The sequence below is a fragment of the Plectropomus leopardus genome, chromosome 9 (assembly GCF_008729295.1).
Source record: "Plectropomus leopardus isolate mb chromosome 9, YSFRI_Pleo_2.0, whole genome shotgun sequence".
NCBI classification, from domain to species: Eukaryota; Metazoa; Chordata; class Actinopteri; order Perciformes; family Serranidae; genus Plectropomus; species Plectropomus leopardus.
This window is the reverse complement of record NC_056471.1, coordinates 34,483,601-34,504,408: the sequence shown is the minus strand read 5'-3', so window position 1 is coordinate 34,504,408 and position 20,808 is coordinate 34,483,601.

Sequence of the window (20,808 nt, the reverse complement as noted above, 5' to 3'; positions counted from 1 at the left end):
TGATCAGCCACGGCGACGCCACTACTCCATCCATCAGAGCATCAGAGCAGGGCGCCATCATCTAACACACACACACACGCACGCACACACACACACACGCACACACACACGCACACACACACACAGAATGCATCTATACAGAAACAAAACCATCATAAATATATATAGCAGGCCTCTCTCTGTGTGTGTGTGTGTGTGTGTGTGTGTGAGACCAAATACACAGCTTTGAGTACACACACACACACTGACTAACCATGGGGAGTAAATGGGCTGCAGTTGCCATAGAAACAGTTGAGTCCCACAACATCCATCCAGAGAGCCTTCAGAGAAAAAAGAAGTGTTTGTCTCATTTTTCAGATGTGTGTGTCCCTTTATGTTGAGAGACACACACACACACACACACACACTGAGAGCCTGTGTGTGCGTGTGTGGTGTGTGTGTGTGTGTGTGTGTGTGTGTGTGTGTGTGTGGTAGATCCCCCTCTGTGATCACAAAGAGCAGCTCTCATCCCTGAGAATCCCATTTCACGGCCAGGCTTAGTGATGCTGGTGTGTTATTATGAGAGTGTGTGTGTGTGTGTGTGTGTGTGTGTGTGTGTGTGTGTGTGTGCGTGTGTTTGTGTGTACTTGTATATGAGTGTGTGTGTATTGGTGGCAGAGGAGGAGGAGGGGGGGGTTTACTGGATTACTGGTCCACTGCTCATACAGGTTGGGATTATTTCAAATAAGATGTGAAATTCCCTCCACGCCGTGACGAGACGTTTCAGAGTTCAGATTCATTTTCACTAACTGAACACTTTAAAGATCGTTTTGGGCTTTTTGCCTTTATTAGTGTTGGGACATCTAAAGCATGAAAGGGGAAGAGAGGGGATGACATGCAGCAAAGAGCCGCAGGTGGGAGTCAAACCTGTGGCTGCAGCAGCGAGGACGCAGCCTCTGCGTATGAGGTGCCGCTCCACCAAACCAAACATTTAAAAATGACCCAGATCAGTATTTTCTGATCTGCATCTGCTGAGGTTAATGACTGCGCTCAAATGGAGCTGGTGAACTCACAGTTATTGCTCTTATATCTGAGAACTGCTGTTGGACAACAACAACATGGACGCTGCTGTCGACATCTGAGCACCAAACAGTTTAACAAGCCCGCGAGCGGACCATGTGATGCAGGTGAAAGGTAGTAACTGGACGTGCACTTCCGTGGTGCTTTCCTCTTCATTTGACCGCACTTTCACACACAGAGTCACATTCACCCGTTCACACACACACACACATTCACTCACTGATGCACAAGCTGCCACCTGCTGCTCAGTTTACACACTCACACACCGATGGATCAGCCATCAGGAGCAGTTTGAGGGGTTCAGCATCGTTCCCACCGACACTCTAACCCTACAGAAATGTAGACAAGACAAAACAGTTCAAACAAACAAAATCTACAAACATACAAAGAAATGATCAGGCATGGTGCTGTTGTTAGTCTTACTAATATGCAAACGCATTACTTTACCCTGCGTCGGGCGGTTATCAAGGTCATTTGTGAAAATGTGTTCAGGTGCACGCGTGTCAAAAAAAACAGAAGAGCTGGCCAACTTCAGGGCCATGCACGAGGCTCTTAGCTCCAGGTTTCTCCTGCATTCAAAAAAACCTGCATATAAACCTGCTAATTTGGGTATGAAAGTGGTAAAGAAGAAGATAATAAACTCCATCCAGATAAATACACCTACAAACACAGAGAGAGAGAGAGAGAGGGTAAGAGGAGATGACTATGACAGACAACTGAAGTTTCAACAATCAGGCTGCTTTCTCATCCAGCAGGTGTGCTTCCCTCCACACACAAGCACACACATACACACACACACACACACACACTCCGCTGTTCAGTTCACTCTGTGCTGCTGTGGAAGTAATTGAACACCTGAACTGACAAACACGTGACAGAACATGTGACAGAACATACGACACGTTACTATAAAGTCAAAGGATTCATCACATTATCAGATCAAAGCAGAGACGGAGACGGCGTGACAACGATCAGAGTCCAACTCATCACATCTGCTCCGACACAAACACTAATCAGCTCGACGACACCGAGTCACTCACTTCATCCAAGTATCACAACACTAAAAGTAATTTGATTACTTATTGTTTCTGTTGGATTACCTCGATACCAAAAGTGACCACACATGAAACATTCCAGATTTATGCAGAAAAGCGTCATTCATTTTCTCCAGTTTTGATCCATTTGTTACTATTTATGCTACACAGAGTCCAGTCGCAGTCTTGACTGATAACCCTCCTGATTACTTTATTTTTTATTTATTTTTATTATTTTTTTTTTATGAGCTCTCAGTAAAACATAAACAAACACGTCTAATCGGTTAAACCTGACCCTCTGTCAGTCACCAGAGTCTGATCTCTGCACCGTGCTGACGATGACATTCAAAACTGCCCAGTCAGCAAGTTACCTGTCAGTCAGTATGTTTCCTCCTGGTTTGTTTAACAAAAAAAAGAGATGATTTTGACAGATTTGAGTTGGGATTTTAGTGGGAACAATAATTTTTGCGTTGAATTTTCACTAGAAAAAATTTTTAAAAAGCTGATGATGTGATTTGTGTTGAGGTTTGTACCAAACATGCACGTTCCCTCACGTCTATAAATGAAGCACTGTGGTGCTACAGAGAAGCCCCGATCTATAAATCAGCCCAATCACAAATTAGATATTGGCCACATTGTGATTTCAATGACATATCATGTAATTGCACAGCACTTACACAAATGAAGCTGAAATGTGTATTTTTTTTCATTGGTCAGGACCAAATGAAGTAAAGTGAAGGTGAGAAAGAAACCCGAAAGGTCGTACTAAAGAACGACTTCTGGGCTTAGCTGGAATTTGCTGAAAGTTTGTTTGTTTTTCTAATGAAGAAATTCAAAAGTTTTGTGTGTCCAAACATCAACTGTGTGTGTTTAATTTACACAGCAGCCCAAAACAGTGACATGATGAGGTACATCAACTCCACAGTCAGAGAGACCTTCATCGTCTGAAGTGAAGCTGCTGAAGACTTTAAAGGCAGAGATGGAAGAAACAGATAGAGGATGAAAATGTGACTCTTTGAGACAATGTGGGAAAGCCTTTTCATTTCTAACGCTGAAGATACTTGAAGGGAATCCTGAGGGGGAAACTGAGGATGAAAGGATTAAAATGAGGAAACAGTGCCAGTACACGCAGATAATTCCACTTTTATCTGATGCAGTTTCAGGAATTTACAAGAATTAAATGTCAAAATATCAAAGCCGGAGACAAAATAAGTGAGGAAATGAGATAATGACACATTATCTGGTGAAATACTTGAAAGAGTCGATTTGCATTGCAAACAGGAGAGACTTTCCCACTTGTTTTAAGAAAACATTTTCAGAGGAGAGCATCAGACTGAGCAAACGGCTGCTTCACATGGAGATGATTTCCTGCGCTGATGATAAGTTTGCTGTGAGGACTGGATCTCTTTCAAAAGCTTTTTCTGCAGCTGAAATTTAAATGTACGTAGAGGAAAGTCAGACGCTGCTCGGCTCCATCTCTCTTTTCATTTCTCTCCTGTGCAACAAAAAGAAGTGGAAAGTTTCTGCGATCCTGCGTCCGTCCCAGAATACATGTTACAGCACACGGGCTCAGATCAATAGGTCAGAGGTCAGAGCGTGCCTGCAGTGATGACGATGATGATGGAGGATGAAGGAGTGAAGAGGCAGCAGAGAGCAGGGAATGAGAGTGGAGCAGTCTGAGGCTTTAGGCAGACAAATCCTCCACATGGAGGAGATAAAGGAGACAAAGTGAGGAGAGAGAGCGTGTTTCTCTCAAACTGAATCCACACAGAGCGTCCGCCGCCGCAGAATACCAATCTGAGCCCCTCCACGCTCCGCAAAGAGATTCATTCATCGTCTCCAGCCTGAAGATGGAGGAGCGAAAGGAGCCGAGTTTATCTGACAGATCACAACCTGCTCAAAAACAACAACAACAACAACAACAACAACAACAACACAGAGCTGAGGCTTCTCTGTGCCGCTGCTCGCTAACAGCTGCAGACACACAATCACTCACACATTAAAACACAGATTTACATTAAAACACGCAAGAGCTGAAGTTCAGGTGGGAGACATTATCAGATCTGTCCGGCTCTTGATTTTCTCTAAGACTTTCCTTGCTTATTTTCTGAATCTGGAGTCTGAAACATCGAATCACAGTTGAATAAATGTTCAGGAGCCACTGATCAGATCACAGTCTAGTATGTTTCTGAAAACCAGGAATACGTTACATTTGTACGTTTCATCTGTATCGTATCAGAGTTTCTGAGAGTATCTGAGCTGACTGTCATCAGGAGGTGGAGGGGACGATACCGAGGAGAGACGCCTGCAGAGCTGCAGACCGCTGTTCATCAGGTGGGTTTCCATCACAGATTTATTAAAAACTGAAGCAACATTTTAGTAAATGTGCATAGTGATGTTGTGCAACTGTTATCTGGTGATAACATCCCAGTAACCACGGTGATGGATGTTCAAAACATCAGCAGCTTTACTTCTATTTCAGCCACCTCACTAGTCGTCATTATTTCCAATCCAAGGCCACGTAGGCGTGTTATGGAGCCGTGATGGAAAGGCGAGCCCCTTATACGTGGGAGCGGCCACATATGAGGGATTTCTGGGAGATGTAGTCCACGATTTCACAGAGGAATTGTGGATTCAAAACTTTCTCAGAGTTATGTGATGCAATAACAGCTCTTGTAGCTCCTGCTGCTTCATGAGGGAGCCAGTTCCTACTGACAAGCACATAGACACAGCATCATGTGACCTCACAGCATCATGTGACCTCACAGCATCATGTGACCTCACAGCATTGTGTGACCTCACAGCATCATGTGACCTCACAGCATCATGTTGCGATAAATGGGAGTTTCTTTCAAAATTGACGTGTTTTCATTTGGCACATTTTATATTTGCAATTTCCAATATTTGCAATTGCAATTTTCAATTTCTGAGATGGTACCATCAAAAAAGTGTGTGTGTGTGTGTGTGGGGGGGGGGGGGGGGGGGGGGGTATTTTAAGCCAGAACATGATCTTTTCCTGACCATAAACAAGTCATTTTTGTACGTAATCATAACCACTCATTAACCACAGTGTTGTCAAAATTACAATGTATACGTCGCATACTAACATAAATGTAACATATCTGTGGTTTGCAGGAACATACAATGCATATACAATTTTTTTCTGGCAGTTGGGTTGGATTATATCAGTGTTAAAAATTCCTAATTCTCAGAGCACTGTAAGGACTTTCAGAGGATGTTAATCTAAAACAGTTACTGAATATACATTTGTTTCTCTCTGCTGCTGTCTCTAAAGTAAAGAATGAACCACAAAGTATGTGTTTTTTTTTTTGTGGACTTGGACTGGACTGATGACCGCGTTTCCCTCAGGGTGTGTGGTCCAGGTCAGAATAAATATGGAGACCCTGCGGCAGATTCACAATACACTGCAAGGCAAAGTTTATTCATACAGCACATTTCAGCCTTGGAGTGATTCACAGTGATCTCCATACAGAGAGCAAAGAAACAAACACATTATAAAAAGACATTAACATATAATTACAAACAGTCAATAAAGAGCGAGAGAACAGGAAATAAAAACAAGACAAAGACATAAAATACAAGAACAAAAGTTACACAATGTAAGGAATGGATGAATATTTGATTTAATAAAAAGCAGCAGTGAACAGAAAAGTCTTCAGCTTGGATTTGAAATATTTGAGAGCTGCAGGTGACCTTTAGCTTTCATTTTATTTATCTTTTATCTTACTTATGCTTTATTGAGCCGAAAATGTCCCACTGAGATATAAGATCTCTGTTCTGGTCTGGGACTTTGATCCAGATATGTGGTGTAAAAAAAAACTCAAGTCCTCATCTCTGTGCCTGTCCTTGACTCTGTGGACACGAATCAGACATGTCCAAATCAGCTGAGAGCTCTGGATGGTTCATAGTGTAACACACAAACCACAGAGTGCTTTATAAAGCAACCCCCCGCCGGGATGACAGTGTGGGATCCTCCAGGAGGAGGAGGTGTCGGTGGAGACGATGTGCGGGTCACTGGACTCCTGTCAGAGCTCCAAAATACATCAATAATTAAACCGCTGGCTGCTGTAATCTGCTTTACTGAACATCTGCTCTCAAATCAGATCTAACTCTGAGGAAGCAACAGTTAGATACAGCAGGTATGCTTCTGCGTCTGCATGTTACGCTTTAGGTATCCTTCTGCGTCTGCATGTTACGCTTTAGGTATCCTTCTGCGTCTGCATGTTACACTTTATATATCCTTCTGCGTCTGCATGTTACACTCTAGGTATCCTTCTGTTGACGTTCCAGTGTGCTGCTGCCATGTGCCATGTGACGCTGCTCGTGTTTATGTTTAGGCGTCAACAGCACATGCCTACCAAAGCCGGGACATCAACAAACACACATATTGTCACAGATGGTTAGGATTAGAGGAGGGAGGCACATGGTGAGGTGGAGAAAAAACATCACATTCAGACAGGAAGAGAACACCAGAGTCCTGCATGAAAGTCCTGGTTTTGTCTCTCCACCGCCCCTCCTGCCTGCCATACAGGTGCCCTTGTGCTCCTTATATGTCAACTCCAGCAGGGAGCGTGTGTGTGTGTGTGTGTGTGTGTGTGTGTGTGTGTGTGTGTGTGTGTGTGTTTGTGTGAACCAACTCCATGCTGAGAGTCTGAAGTTCAAACAGCCAAATCCAGTTTCACCTCTCTCCGTTTACAAAGTGCTGGATCAGTACTGAAACTGAAAGGTTGATGAAAACAGCCTCAGTTTTTCAGGTATGCTGAGGAAAACAGTTGGTCTTGATACTGCTGATGACTGTATACTGTTGCACAGACTGACAGATTGTGTTGGTTTTCCGGAGCAGTTTTAAATTTTCCTTGAATCATACTCAACAGATCTGGAGTGTTTTGTCTCCAAAGTGAACCACTATTTAAAAAAAACAGCTGCCCCGGACCTGTGGTTCTTCAGGATCAATTCTTGGCACCCTTTTTTTTCTACTGCACATGCCCCCACCTGGCCTCACCCTTCAGAACTACCTCGCCTGTCGCAGTTACGCGCATGTCGCCCAAATTTATTTCAATCTTTCATCAAATAATTACAATCCCAAAGAGTCATCATGCAAATGTATGGTGCAAATTTATAACTGAATGAGTTCTTTTTTTTTTGCAACGAAACAGAGATAAAAAACAGAGGTCCTTCTTAGGCAACAAAGACAAAAGGCTCAAGATTGCAGATCACCTGATGGACAATGAACAAGTTATGTGAATAACAAAAATCAGCATTTTATCACCTCAGAAACAAAGTCAGGTAACTTGTGGCACCGAGTTTGGAACATTTTCACCAGGAATAAATGAAAAGTTGGTACTCAGAACCAAAAAGCAGCAGGTCTTAATGGACCTGAAGTGTGATCAGCAGGGACATCAGCAGGTGCATCTTACTCTGCAGGTTGGAAAGAGACCATGCAATCCAGGATTTTTCTACTTCCTTTGTTTGGGTAGCAGCCTCTGCTGAGGACACATCCCTGATGACAATAGATCCACGTGAGACGCAGGCAGGTTATTGTTCCGAGAGTCCTTGAAGCAGCAGATCTCATGTGGAGGAAAATGGTCTTTGTGGTGGAGCTGAGAGCTGTAAGAGAGAGAGTGACAGCACGACGACATGGTGCTTTGTTTAGGAGTATATTTTCAACTGACCTTGGATCATCTTGTCTCTGCTCTGCGAGCTGTGAGGTGTTTACTCTGCAGGTTGGAAAGCTGCAATCGGTGTTTGGGTAGCAGCTCCTGAGGACACATCCCTGATGACAATAGATCCACGTGAGACGCAGGCAGGTTATTGTTCCGAGAGTCCTTGAAGCAGCAGATTCATGTGGAGGAAAATGGTCTTTGTGGTGGAGCTGAGAGCTGTAAGAGAGAGAGTGACACAGTATATTTTCAACTGACATCTTGTCTCTGCTCTGCGAGCTGTGAGTGTTTCCACTCCGGTGTTTCAGCTCCACACAGGCCGAGGCTGAAGGAGATGCTGGTGCCATCATCATCATCATCATCATCATCATCATCTTCTTCTTCAGGCCCCGCGGCTCGCAGGCCAAAGACGCCTCAGCTGCACACGCTCAGTTCATGATCTCAGTTCACAGTTTAGGATTCTGCTCCAACCCTCAGCTCCTCCTCCTCCTCCTGAAACTCTGTTATCAGCTCAGCGTCCTCCTCCAGCCGCTGACAGGGATATTATTTACACTCTGAACAGTGTGTGTGTGTGCGTGTGTGTGTGTGTGTGTGTGTGTGTGCACTGTGAGGGTCCTGACCAAAAAGACTCAAAGGGAACTCTGGTCGGGTGGAGATCAGTCCATCAAAGCAAGTTTCCTCCGATCATTTCCGAATCATTAATCAATGAAGCGAGCAGCTCAGAGTGCAGAGCTCCTGCTGGACGCCACGCCGCCGTGTTTCTGTGTATTCATCCTGAGGACGTCTGTGATTGGCTGAGGCTGTCGTCAGGTGATCCCCACCTCGCCTCTGTGTGTTGTTTCCTCTGCTGCTGTACCTGTCGTTCCCTGGGGGTTGGCATGTTTGTTTTAAGCCACATTTAGACGAGAACGGCCCAAAGAGTTTTTTTAAAAAATCTGCGTTCATATGATAACGTTGTCAAAACAATCCTCATGTGCGCGGATCCACAAAAACTACAGAAAATGCTGTAGTATGCACGCCAGGCCAGTAGCTGGTGGTGTACCTTTGTAATGACACACCACAGAAGAAGACCACGAGCCAGCGTAAAGCACGGCTGTGTGTCACCATTAGATCATCGCCAGTTTCCACGGAAACAGAAGGGGTGGTGTTTTCAAAAGATTACACTCTGAAACCCGGTTTCAAAAGTTTGTTTTCAGGCTCCCAAAATGCTGTTTTGAAAGTTTAGCGTTTCATGCAAGAGCTGTTGCCATGGAAACGGCCACTAAAATGTCATGGATTGCCCTTTGGGCGGGGTTAACCCTTTCAGAACAGACATCCTGCGGACAGCCATGGCAGGTTGTTCTTTGGATGATCCTGTTTTAACAAATAAAAATAAAAAATAAAAAATAATTCCTGCCATCACATCATCAACATATGTGACCTTATTTCATTTACCGTGTAAACATGGAAGTTTTTCACAGTAATATTTTTTGGAGATTATTGTTTGCATAATGCTGTATATACAGTTTATATCAATCTAAAATTTAACCCATAATACCTAGAACTTTTATTTGTTTTGCAACAGAAAGCTACAGAAACGCTGTATGCTCGTTATGAAAAAACACAGGAGAATTCGCTGTGCCGCCAATGAATGATGACAATCTGCTCATAAAAATGTACAGAGTTCAAAGAAAGACATTTAATTTTATTTCTCTATTTACGTTTTTTTATTTGTTTTTTTTATTTATTATTTATATGTTTTGTTCTTTTAATTTGTAAAATCTGATGAAAAAACATCAAATTTTTATACAAAATTTTTATTGACACAGTTTCAATATCTATATATATATATATTGTAATGGTTTATTGACTCACATGACCTTTTGGCTTAGACTGCTCTGATTTTGGGGATATGAAGCATTTGAAGGTATTGAAAGAGTTCAAAGGGCTTATTGAAGGTAGTGACACAATCCCTCCAGTCTTCAGATGTCAGTATTTCATACATGGTTTTTGATTATTTGCTTGAAATGATGTGAGTGATGTGTAATGTGTCCAGCTGTAATCTGATCAGACGGATCACAGATGAATGGTTGAGGCGATCAGTTTGAGTCGTCCTGGTTCAGAGGAGCGTTTGAGTCGAGCAGATGGCCTGAGTCTACCCACAGGGACTGTGGGAGAAACATTTCACATTTTCTTTTCTTTCTTCAGTTTCATCTTTTCCACATGAAAATGGTCCAATTAAAGGATCCCGAGTTTTTTGGCACAACACTTTATATATCTGCAGTTTTATTGCCAATTCCTGTTATTGGTACAATAACAAGCAGAGGAAACTTACCAGCATCACACAAACATGACGGCTCACAATCATCGCTGTGCATAGTAGCATCGGCTGCACTGTAATTTAATATTCTCATCAAAGCTGTAAACTGTGTGTTTGTTGATATTTAACAGAAGAATGTGGCCTCCGAGGGCTTTAAAGCTCAACACACACACACACACACACTCTGATAACACGGCACAAAAACAACCTGTTGATATTGTGCAGGTGGCTCACTGAGGCTGGAGATGGAGCTGCTGTCCTGAAGGTGTCTCCTGTGGAGACACCTTCAGGGCTCATCCTCTGAGGAGCAGCAAAATAAATCACCTGCCACTGAAGACAACCACAGGCTGAAAGAAAAGGACGCAGTTCCCGTGACGTCACCCAGTTTTGGAGCCTTGAATTATAGTAAATATAAATCTATGTTATTTGGCACTTCTGATCAACATATTTAATGTCAGGGTTAAAATAACTTCTGGGTAGGTATCATCAGTGGACCAACACATCAAAATCTGACACTCTCTGTACCCTTCTGTTTCAGGTTTGGACGCTCAGGGACGGCATGTCAATTTAGGCTCGTCACACACACTGTGTTTTTTCAAAAAATTCACGCAACATCGAAAATACACTAGATAAAAACATCACAGCTTGACTTAAAATAAGTATGTTTTTGCAATGTCATTGACATGCCGAAGGAGAAATTTTTTGTGATAAATGGGAGTTGTTTTTTTTAATTGGCGTGTTTCCATTAGACATATTTTATATTAGCAATTTGAATTAGTGCAATTTGAGGGTTAATGGAAACCCGCCTATTGTTGTCTCTGCTGAGCTGCCTCCTGACAATGTGACATCACCACGCTGACCTCAGCCTTCATTTCATCCTTAGTTCATCTGAGGACATAATGCAGGATAAAGCAGGCAGCCATGACGCACACGCTTGATTAAAAGTGTGTGTGTGTGTGTGTGTGTGTGTGTGTGTGTGTGTGTGTGTGTGTGTGTGTCCGGATCAGAGTGTGATGTGTGCAGAAAGTTGCTAACTTTGTTGGCGCTCCTTCACTGACTTCATTATGGCAGCGACAGACGTTAAAGCAGCGGCTGTGCTGGAGCTCCAGAGGAAGGTTTTGTCTGAACTGGATGGAGGCTTTGTGCGTCAAAAGCTATTCTCCCCCCCACCCCCTCCTGCCCTCCTCCCCCGCTCCTTCCTCCCTCCTTTAGTCCTCGGGGCCAATTTTGTTCAGGCAGCGGGGGCCGAGAGGAATGAGTCTCCTCACAGCGAGGTGTTGCGCTGAATGGGGAGAGGATGATGAAGGCTGGAGAGAGAAAAGAGGCAACACTTGGCTGTTTGGCAAACTGAGTGCAGAGGAGCTTCACAAACCTTCTGCCTGTCTTTGTCACACTCAAGCACGGCCTCATATTTGTTAACTCACACTAACACGCGCACACACACACACACACACACTTCGTCCTGCCTGTGGACACCAGCTCATGTCTGTACTTTTACTCAGTTTGTAACAGAAGCTCGACATTTCACACCGTCACATTATTGCAGAATAGTCTCACCTTTATGGAAGTGGCCTTTCCTTTAATCCTACAAATGAGGTGATATTTTGGGATAAATGGCACCACTGCATGGCACAAGACAGTGTCCACGAACGAGGACAACATGAAGTACAAGGTGCAGCAAACCCAGAATGTAGTGTCTTTGTATGAGGACGCAGGGTCGCTGCACGCTGTGTTTGACCACGTCACCAAATTTAATAATAAGAAAAATAGTAATAGTGATACATGTGAAAGTGCTCAAAATGAAAAACAAACTACATAGATATATATATATTTATCAATATAAACATTTTTTTGTGGTTAAGTTTAGAAAAAAGAACATCATGGTTTGGCTCAGCATTCCTGCAGACAGCAAGCAGCAGTAAAAGTGAGGTGTGTCACGTGTCTGTCAGGTCATGTTTTTGTTTATTTCTTTATTTTGTCCATTTCCTGTTTCAGTTTATTTTGTTAATCTCTGTCTCACATCATTCCACGTCCCCACTTCCTGTCAGCGTCCCTCCTGTGTGATTACCTGCCCTGATGTGCTTCACCTGTGTCTGATTGTCTCACCTGTGTCTCCTCCTGAGTACATAAGCAGTGCTCCTTCCTGCTGTGTGTCTCTGTCCCTTGTAGCAAACGTTCCAGCAGTCTTTCCTCATGTTAGATGTCTCCTGCCTCTTATTGGACTGTCTTAGTCCCCCTTTGCCCTTTTTGGATGTTTGTCTCGGTGTCTGAGCTCTCTCATGTCCCACGTCTTTCTGTGATTTAAAACTTTGATCATTTCTTCCCTGATTGTCTCTCTGAGTCGTGCATGTGTGTCCATCCCCTGTGAGCCTGATAATATTTGTTGGACCCGTCCACCGCCCCTCCCACCCGACAGGGACTTCCCTGCTCTTTACATCACATCTTTCAACCAGCGACATCCTACAACATCAGATGCCGTTCAGGTGAGGCAGCTTTATTTTTCAGTAATTCAAAGTGCTGTACAGAGCAATAAAATGTAAAAACAATAAAGGATACAGATTTACAATAAAAGAGTAAAAAATACAAAAATCACCATAAAAATAGCAAAAGTGCAGAGATGAAAAAGATTATTTAAAATGATATAAAATCCAGTTTAACAATAGGCCTGCAGTCACTATTGGATGGAGTAAGCAGAGTTTAAAAAAAGAGCTTTTTTATATTTGGCTCAAAAGCGTTCAGAGTCGGAGCCGTCTCACGTCATCGGGGAGGTTATTCCAGGTCGCTGCTGCATGAAACCAAAACACTGCTTTAACGTATTCATCTGCGTCAGGAGCTGATGACATCATCTGCGTATCATGCTGCCGTCCGGCCGACCGGAGACCTCGAAGGCTGGCTGTAAGCATCAGTGCGTGGCGCGGACGTCGCTGACAGAGCGGCACTATCTGAACACTTTGGGATGACAACAGGCTACTTTATAATGTCAGCTGTTTTTTATTGTTCTTTGCAATGATTACCATGTGTTGTTTGCTGTTTCCTTCAAGGTACACTTTGTAAATAATTGTTTTTAGTGATTTGATATGATTAGATTTATTTAACACATATTGAAAACAACGTTTTACATCTTAAGAGGAGGAGACATGCAGGAGAAACCCAGAAAACCCTACAGAGGCCTCACAGGTGAGATGACCTACGAAACTATCAATCAGTGCATACAATCTCTTAACATTGATCAAAAACAATTACAAAATAGATTTTTAAAAAATTTAAAAAATAGAAATAATAATAAAGTGACACTTTAAGTGCTGTCCTCTATGATTTTTATGTCATGATGTTCCTTTGAGTTGCTTTGCTTTTAAATTCTAAAAAAAAATCAGAACAAATCTTCTCACTTCCTGTCTGGATCAGGCTCACTGTGCCAACGCACTCAAAGTTCCAGTTGTCAATAATCATTATTTCGAGTGTCTGACACTCAGGAGCTGCGGTCACTTCGAGCGCCACAATAAGGACGTTAATCTGAGTTTGTATTCTTTGATTTTCTTCTCAAAATCACAACCGAAATAAAACTTAAACTGAGTTTAATAAAAACTGTTTCCAGAGACAAAGCCGGCTTTGAGTCTCTGAGTACAGTTTGTTTAGTGTTCAGAGGCAAACACACACACACACACACACACACAGCAGGTTGTGTCTCTGCTTGTTTTCGGCATCGACCGCAGAGATCGACCTGCTGAGCTCCACAACATCCAGCCGGTAACCAGTCAGTCAGCGATCGATGTGCTGCTTCTCTGACGGCCTGGTTCCAGTCTGCCGCTCTGCTTCCTGTTTGCTCTCTCGTTCTCAGATTCATTTCTTCTCTCGGGGTCGATGAACTCTAATGATCATTAATGTTGAGGCGCAGACGGGCAGAGCGTCCTGTACGCAGTAGGCCGCAGGTTTGATCCCGGCCACAGGTTGTCTTTCAGCGCCGTCAGAGAGCCCGGGCGTGAAAAGGGTTGAAGGGTCGATAGCTCGCTGTGTGACGGCGCCGATCGACAGGCTGATAAAAGCCCCTGATTGGCTGTGACATGTTTCCATGGCTCTATCGGAGAGGAGCTTTGCATTCAAAGGTTTCGGGTCGTTTCCCGTCGGCTCTGTGAGACGGTGACGACGTAGGAGATGAAATGTGATGGTGGAGAGAAATGACGGCATGTTTATTTACACCAAAACTCAACATTCATAATGTTCTGCGACCTTTTAGTGGGAAGAAATTCTCCTCAATTTTCTCATCAAGTGTTTGGCTTGAAAGCAGCCTCGGGCTACAAAAACACATCAGATGGAGAAATTCACACATTTGTTTTTTCACAGGGAACTTCAGCTTCTGCCACGATGGTGAAATAGCAGCACGCTTTAACATGACTGATGTTTCTGTGGACGCCTAATGATAAACTCTGCGCCTGCTGAGAAGAATTGAGCAGGAGGGGAGGCGGCCGAGTGCTGCTGCTTATTTATTTCTCTGGTTTTTATCAGCTGCATGTTTTCACGCTGAAGTGGTAATTTCTTCAGGCGGAAGCGGATTGTTTCCCACCTTTGCTCGCTCGTCCTCCCACTCGGAGCTCGTCTGGAGCTCGGCGCTGGCGTTTTTAAAGCTGTTTTCTCGTGGCTTTAGTTGGTGAGGGCGAACGCACAAAGACCCTGCAAAATCACATAAACCCCCCCCCCTTTGAAATTCTTCAACCAGTGCATGCTTTTTAACACGGTATCTGTAACGCAGGAAGGAGTGCATTAAATCTGAGCTGAAGCCGTTTGTGCGGCACGATCAGCTGATTCTCCTCCGGGATTAGACTCACTCATTGTGTCATTTTGCTCCTCATGATGTAAATATGAAGGAGCCGAATGATACTTTAGTTTTAGCTTGTATACATTATGTCACATGTGTACCAGCAGCAGCTCTGACTTCAGCCTGTCCATCCAGACCCACAATAAAAAGACAGCCACTAAATGGATGGACATTAAATGTCCCTCAGACATTCATGCTTCCCAGATGATGAACCCTGAACTCTTTGGTGCTGCCTGGAATTTCCTTTCATGAGGTTTAGTTTGCAGTTAAAGGTGAGAACAGTTGTTGGATGGATGGTTCTGAGAGGGTCAGGTTCTCCAGAGGATAAATCCAAATGAGGAGATGCAGAGTAACAAATTAAGACTCCTCCTAAAATTCAGTGTCGTGTCCAAGAAGCTGAATGTGCCACTCAGTGAGGAGAGTATTACACTGTGTGCATGTTAACATAGTAGCATTTTGTTTTTTACTCCGAAAAAGGCAAGATTCCATTAAGCTTTTTACATGTCTAACGAAAAAAATCACTAATATTTCAGTTTATATGCACACTCATTCATCACGTCCAACTATGAAACCAAAGAGTGACTGTTGTTTGTGTCATTTTGCCTTTTTTTTCATTTTGTGGACTCGTTGGACTGTATGAAGGTCGCCATCATGATGTTTGAGAAAACCTGTTCAACTGCTGGAGAGTTTTCTGTTGGTTTGTGAACAACGCACAGAACCGTCCGTTAAACAGATGAGAGGCCACGTGTTTTGAAAATATCTCTAAAACCCGAAGATGACACATGCTTTGTATTGTGGTGTCTTGTAATCCCACGGCCAGAAATGACATGACACAGAAATAAAAACTAACTAACTCTTTGCCACTATGAGGCCAAAAACTGAGGTCCAACTCGGTGAAGCTTCAGCCAATCGTATGTTTGCGTTCCTGTGTGTGTGTGTTTCTAGCAGTTAGCTGGTAACATGCTAGCGTCCTTTTGCACACAGGGATGCAGCGTAGCGGTGAAATGTGTTTAAACAAGCACAACCTTTAGATCATGTTCAGCGCTTTTTTTTCTTCCTGTAGTTATTGGGGCCAACTCGAAGCGACCGTCGCTGTCAGGGCATTTTTTTATCTCCTCTGAAGCCAAACTACCAGCCTGTTATGAAGTGTTTCTGTGCCTCAGCTCAGAGTTATTATGGTCTGTGTATTACGATGTGAATGTGACATTTTCCATAATGCCGGTGGGTCAGAAAATGCTGACACAGGACAACTTGTAGACACAAATAAAAGTCAAAGTGTTTCAGGCGTTTTTATTTGACTCGTTGACTTGATGCTGCTGATCCGTCTCAGCTCCTGAACAAGTGCAGAGCTCCGAGTGAAGCTGCGATCCATAAGTATAGATTTCCTTCACATGTTCACGACGTGCCGCAGACATGGGATTTGCACATGGAAGTTACGCCTCACTGAGCGGGTGGAGCGTGAAGAAACAGACCGCCGTGTAAAACAATGGAGTCAGTGAGGTTTGAAACAAACATACGAGACATTTCTCAGATCTGCTCCACAACACGCCTCCGGTGGAAATGGGCCCACACACCCAGAACTAAATAATCACTGTCTGCATTTAGTCTGATCACTGACACACTGAGCAGCCTACACACCCTCAGTACAGGGACTGACTCTCACACACACACACACACACACACACACACACACCAGGATAATATATCACAATGAGTCAGACAACTTATCGTTTTTGAAGAATACAGCTCAAAACCGGAAAACACAGCCTGCAAATGAAGGGGTGTGTGTGTGTGTGTGTGTGTGTGTGTGTGTGTGTGTGTTTGCTTCCTCAGACATAAGACTTTTTTCTTTAGATCCATAAATATCTTCCATGGAGTGTTTTGCTGCTGTGGCTGTGTTTGGTGTGCAGGCCGCTGACATCAGGTTTTAATGAGCGCTCTGTTGTTTTCATCATTAGCACTAATGCTTATTATTAAGACTCTGTGTGTGTGTGTGTGTGTGTGTGTGTGTGTGTGTGTGTGTGTGTGTGTGTGCGCGCGTGTTGAGTTGACGTGAGCGGTGACTTTGAGCAGGTGGAGAACACAGGATCAGTCATCATGTATGTGGTGTGGAGCTCCGTGTTTTGGGCCGCAGCAGAGAAGCAAACAAAGAGAACGCTGCGGTGGTGTTTTGTTGTTTTGCCTCTCTGGGTTTGTTTCCAACAGATAGTTTCTGAATGAGTTTAGTTTGTGTTTTGGTGTTCGCAGCCTCAGAGCAGCGATGTGAGAATCTGTAACTGATTTCCAGAAGATTCACTCGGCGCAGAGTTTGTAGCGAACAAGAGAAAATCAGCTCCGACAAGGTAAACATAAACATTTGGGGAAAAAGTGGATATTTCTGCTGAGAGGCAGAAAGTTACAACAACTCCGAGGTGAGCGGTGATCTCTGCTCTCACACTGAAGGCTGCGATGTGCCTTATTGTTTGCATGATTCTGTTTCAATTCATCTAAAATAAAAACTAGAATAACTAGAGCATTCATTTTTTGCAGCAGCAGGCTAAAGATCCCGTCTTCCCCGTCATCATGTCACGACTTTGTGTTCATGCAAAAATGGTATTTTGATTACGTCAGAATGTCCTGATAAAGGCTACATGAGGTCATCGTGTACATAAACCTGTGTTTAGATATATCAATCTGAAATCAAAACCAAAATAGCTTCAGCATACATTGTTTTTGCAGCAGAAAGCAAAGGCTTCTGTCTTCCCCGTCATCACGTTGTTCATTTGTAGTGTCATCATGTTACCTGTGGTGGCACCAGAGGACTCAATGATGAGACCATCCCAACACCCTTTCACTCTGCTCAGAAAAACGATCTCAAAAACGAAATAATGAACAGACTTCAAATTCCTCCTGGAGTGTGAGGAGATAATTTGTTCATGTCTTGATTCTGACAGATTTTTGGGAAGACTTGATTGTCTGTTTAAGACTAATTTCAGTGTCCTTCATTAGTTAGACTGTTTCCACCTGGTCAGATTTTTATTAAGAAGATTGTGTTTTTTTGGTTTTTGTGTTTCAGTTTATTGTGTTTTTCTCCTCTTGTGTTCCTGTGATTTACCATCTGCACACCTGACCTACATCAGCCTCATCAGTCCTTCCTGCTGCAGAGCTTCACCCAGCCAATCAGCTCCCAGCCTGTCTGATCACCTGATTCCTCTCACCTGAGCTTCTCCTTCCTTCCCTCATCAGTCCAGTTTGTTTTTCAGTACTGGTTTTTCAGTTCAGCCTCAGTTGGATCCCTGTCCTGGTTTTCTGGTGTGTCTGTGCTCTGTGTGAGTTCCAGTTGTCTGCCGTCTCCTACGTTTGACTCCACATGATATTAGGGAAAAAAATACAAAATATTGGATCTGGCCTGTCTCTGCTCCTGCACTGACACAATATCGTGGACACAATGTGTAACCTTTTACCTATTAGCCTTATCTGGCTCTCCTCATACTTAATGGATGAGGACGGACACTGGACTTTCTACAGCTTAACAAAGACAACACTCCAAACTGATCTCACTGTCTCTGAAAACCAGTGAGCAGATTAGAAATTAAGGTGTTATCTTGTATTCAGAACAAAATTTTACAAACCACATTACAAGTGTAACTAGGACAGCATTTTACCACCTAAAAAATATTTCTAAAATCAGATCCATCTTGTCTCAGTCAGATACCAGAAAAATTAGTTCATGCATTCATGTCCTCAAGGTTAGATTACTGTTATGCCCTTCTTGCTGGACTTCCAAAGACAAAGCTGTAGGAAGAGTCCAGCTCATCCAAAATGCTGGAGCCAGAGTACAAGAAAAACATATTACTCCCATTCTTAGACCACTTCACTGGCTTCCCATAAAGTACAGAACTGACTTCAAGGTATTGCTCATTGTTTTCAAATCACTGAACTGCTCAGCCCCTAAATTCATCTGTGACCTGCTTACAAACCCTCCAGAGCTCTCAGTTCCTCAGACACTGGCCTCCTAACTAAGGATGAGTAGTAAATCTGGTGAGGGTGCATTTGGTTATTATGGTCCTACTCCCTGGAACAAAGTCCCGTATGACAAAAGATAAGATACAGCTACTGTATTGTCTTTTAAAGCAAATGTTAGTTAGTGCCTTTATCTCTCTGTCTGTCTCTCGTTCCCTCCATCTGTCTGTCACTTTCTCTCTGTATTTATGGGTGGGTAGACGAATATTACTGCTATTTTTTTCTTTTCTCTTCTTCTATGCATTTGTATGTACATATGCATTTACACCCTGATTTATTTTATTTTGTGCATATTTGTTGTGTGTGAGGCACATTGAGCCTATTTGATTCGACTTGACCTGCTACAATTCTCAGCACAGTTTCATTTCATTAAAAAATCTTTTCGATCAGAAAGCTTTGTGTTTTAATTTTGTAAAATCTGAACAAAAAATGTCCCAGTTTTGCAATCATTTTGTTAATGACACACTTCCAACTTTCAACAATGTTTTACTGACTTGCATAACCTTTTAGCTCAGGTTGGAGAGATTTTAGGGATTTAAAGCGATTGAAAATACTCAAGGACATTACATCATAATAAGCAATAATACCAGTGTAGACGAGTTTGAAGGGTTAACAACACAACTGTGTTTGCTCCAAATTATCAAAAATCTGAACCTGAGGGCTGATGGGACATAATAAGAGACAGAATGTCTCCAAATGGACCTGGAGTTGTTACAGTAACACCATTGATGTTTCATCATATCAACAAATCCTCTTACTCCACTGCATGTTTGGTGCTCCTCAAAATAATCTAGGTAGTTACTGCTGGTCCAAAAGATGTTAACTGGAATTTACAAAATAATATTTGACTAAGAAATTATTTAAAAACAAGAAAATTAAGAAATGTTTAGTCTTGTTTCCTACAGTGGATCAAAGGTTTCTGTCTTATTTCTTACAGCGATGTATGAAAGGTTTCAGGCTTGTTTCCTACAGCGATGTATGAAAGGTTTCGGGCTTGTTTCCTACAGCGATGTATAAAACGTTTCAGGTCTAATTTACAGCGGTGTATGAAAGGTTTCAGTCTTATTTCTCACAGCGATGTATGAAAGGTTTCAGTCTTATTTCTTACAGCGATGTATGAAATGTTTCAGTCTTATTTCTTACAGCTGTGTATGAAAGGTTTCGGGCTTGTTTCCTACAGCGGTGTATGAAAGGTCTCGGGCTTGTTTCCTACAGCAATGTATGAAAGGTTTCGGTCTTGTTTTTCTACAGCAGTGTATGAAAGGTTTCAGTCTTGTTTCCTACAGCGATGTTTGAAAGGTTTCAGGTGTTATTTACAGCGATGTGTGAAAGGTTTCGGTCTTGTTTCCTACAGCAATGTATGAAAGGATTCGGTCTTGTTTTTCCTACAGCGATGTATGAAAGGTTTCAGTATTGTTTCCTACAGTGATGTATGAAAGGTTTCGGTCTTGTATCCTACAACGATGTATGAAAGGTTTCAGTATTGTTTCCTACAGTAATGTATGAAAGGTTTTGAGCTTGTTGCCTACAGCGATGTATGAAAGGTTTCGGTCTTATTTACAGCAGTGTATGAAAGGTTTCGGTCTTGTATCCTACAGCGATGTATGAAAGGTTTCGGTCTTGTATCCTACAGCGATGTATGAAAGGTTTCGGTCTTGTATCCTACAGCGATGTATAAAAGGTTTCAGTATTGTTTCCTACAGCAATGTATGAAAGGTTTCAGGTGTTATTTACAGCGGTGTATGAAAGGTTTCGGTCTTGTATCCTACAGCAATGTATGAAAGGTTTCGGTCTTATTTACAGCGATGTATGAAAGGTTTCGGTCTTGTTTCCTACAGCGATGTATGAAAGGTTTCCAGTATTGTTTCCTACAGCGATGTATGAAAGGTTTCGGTCTTGTATCCTACAGCGATGTATGAA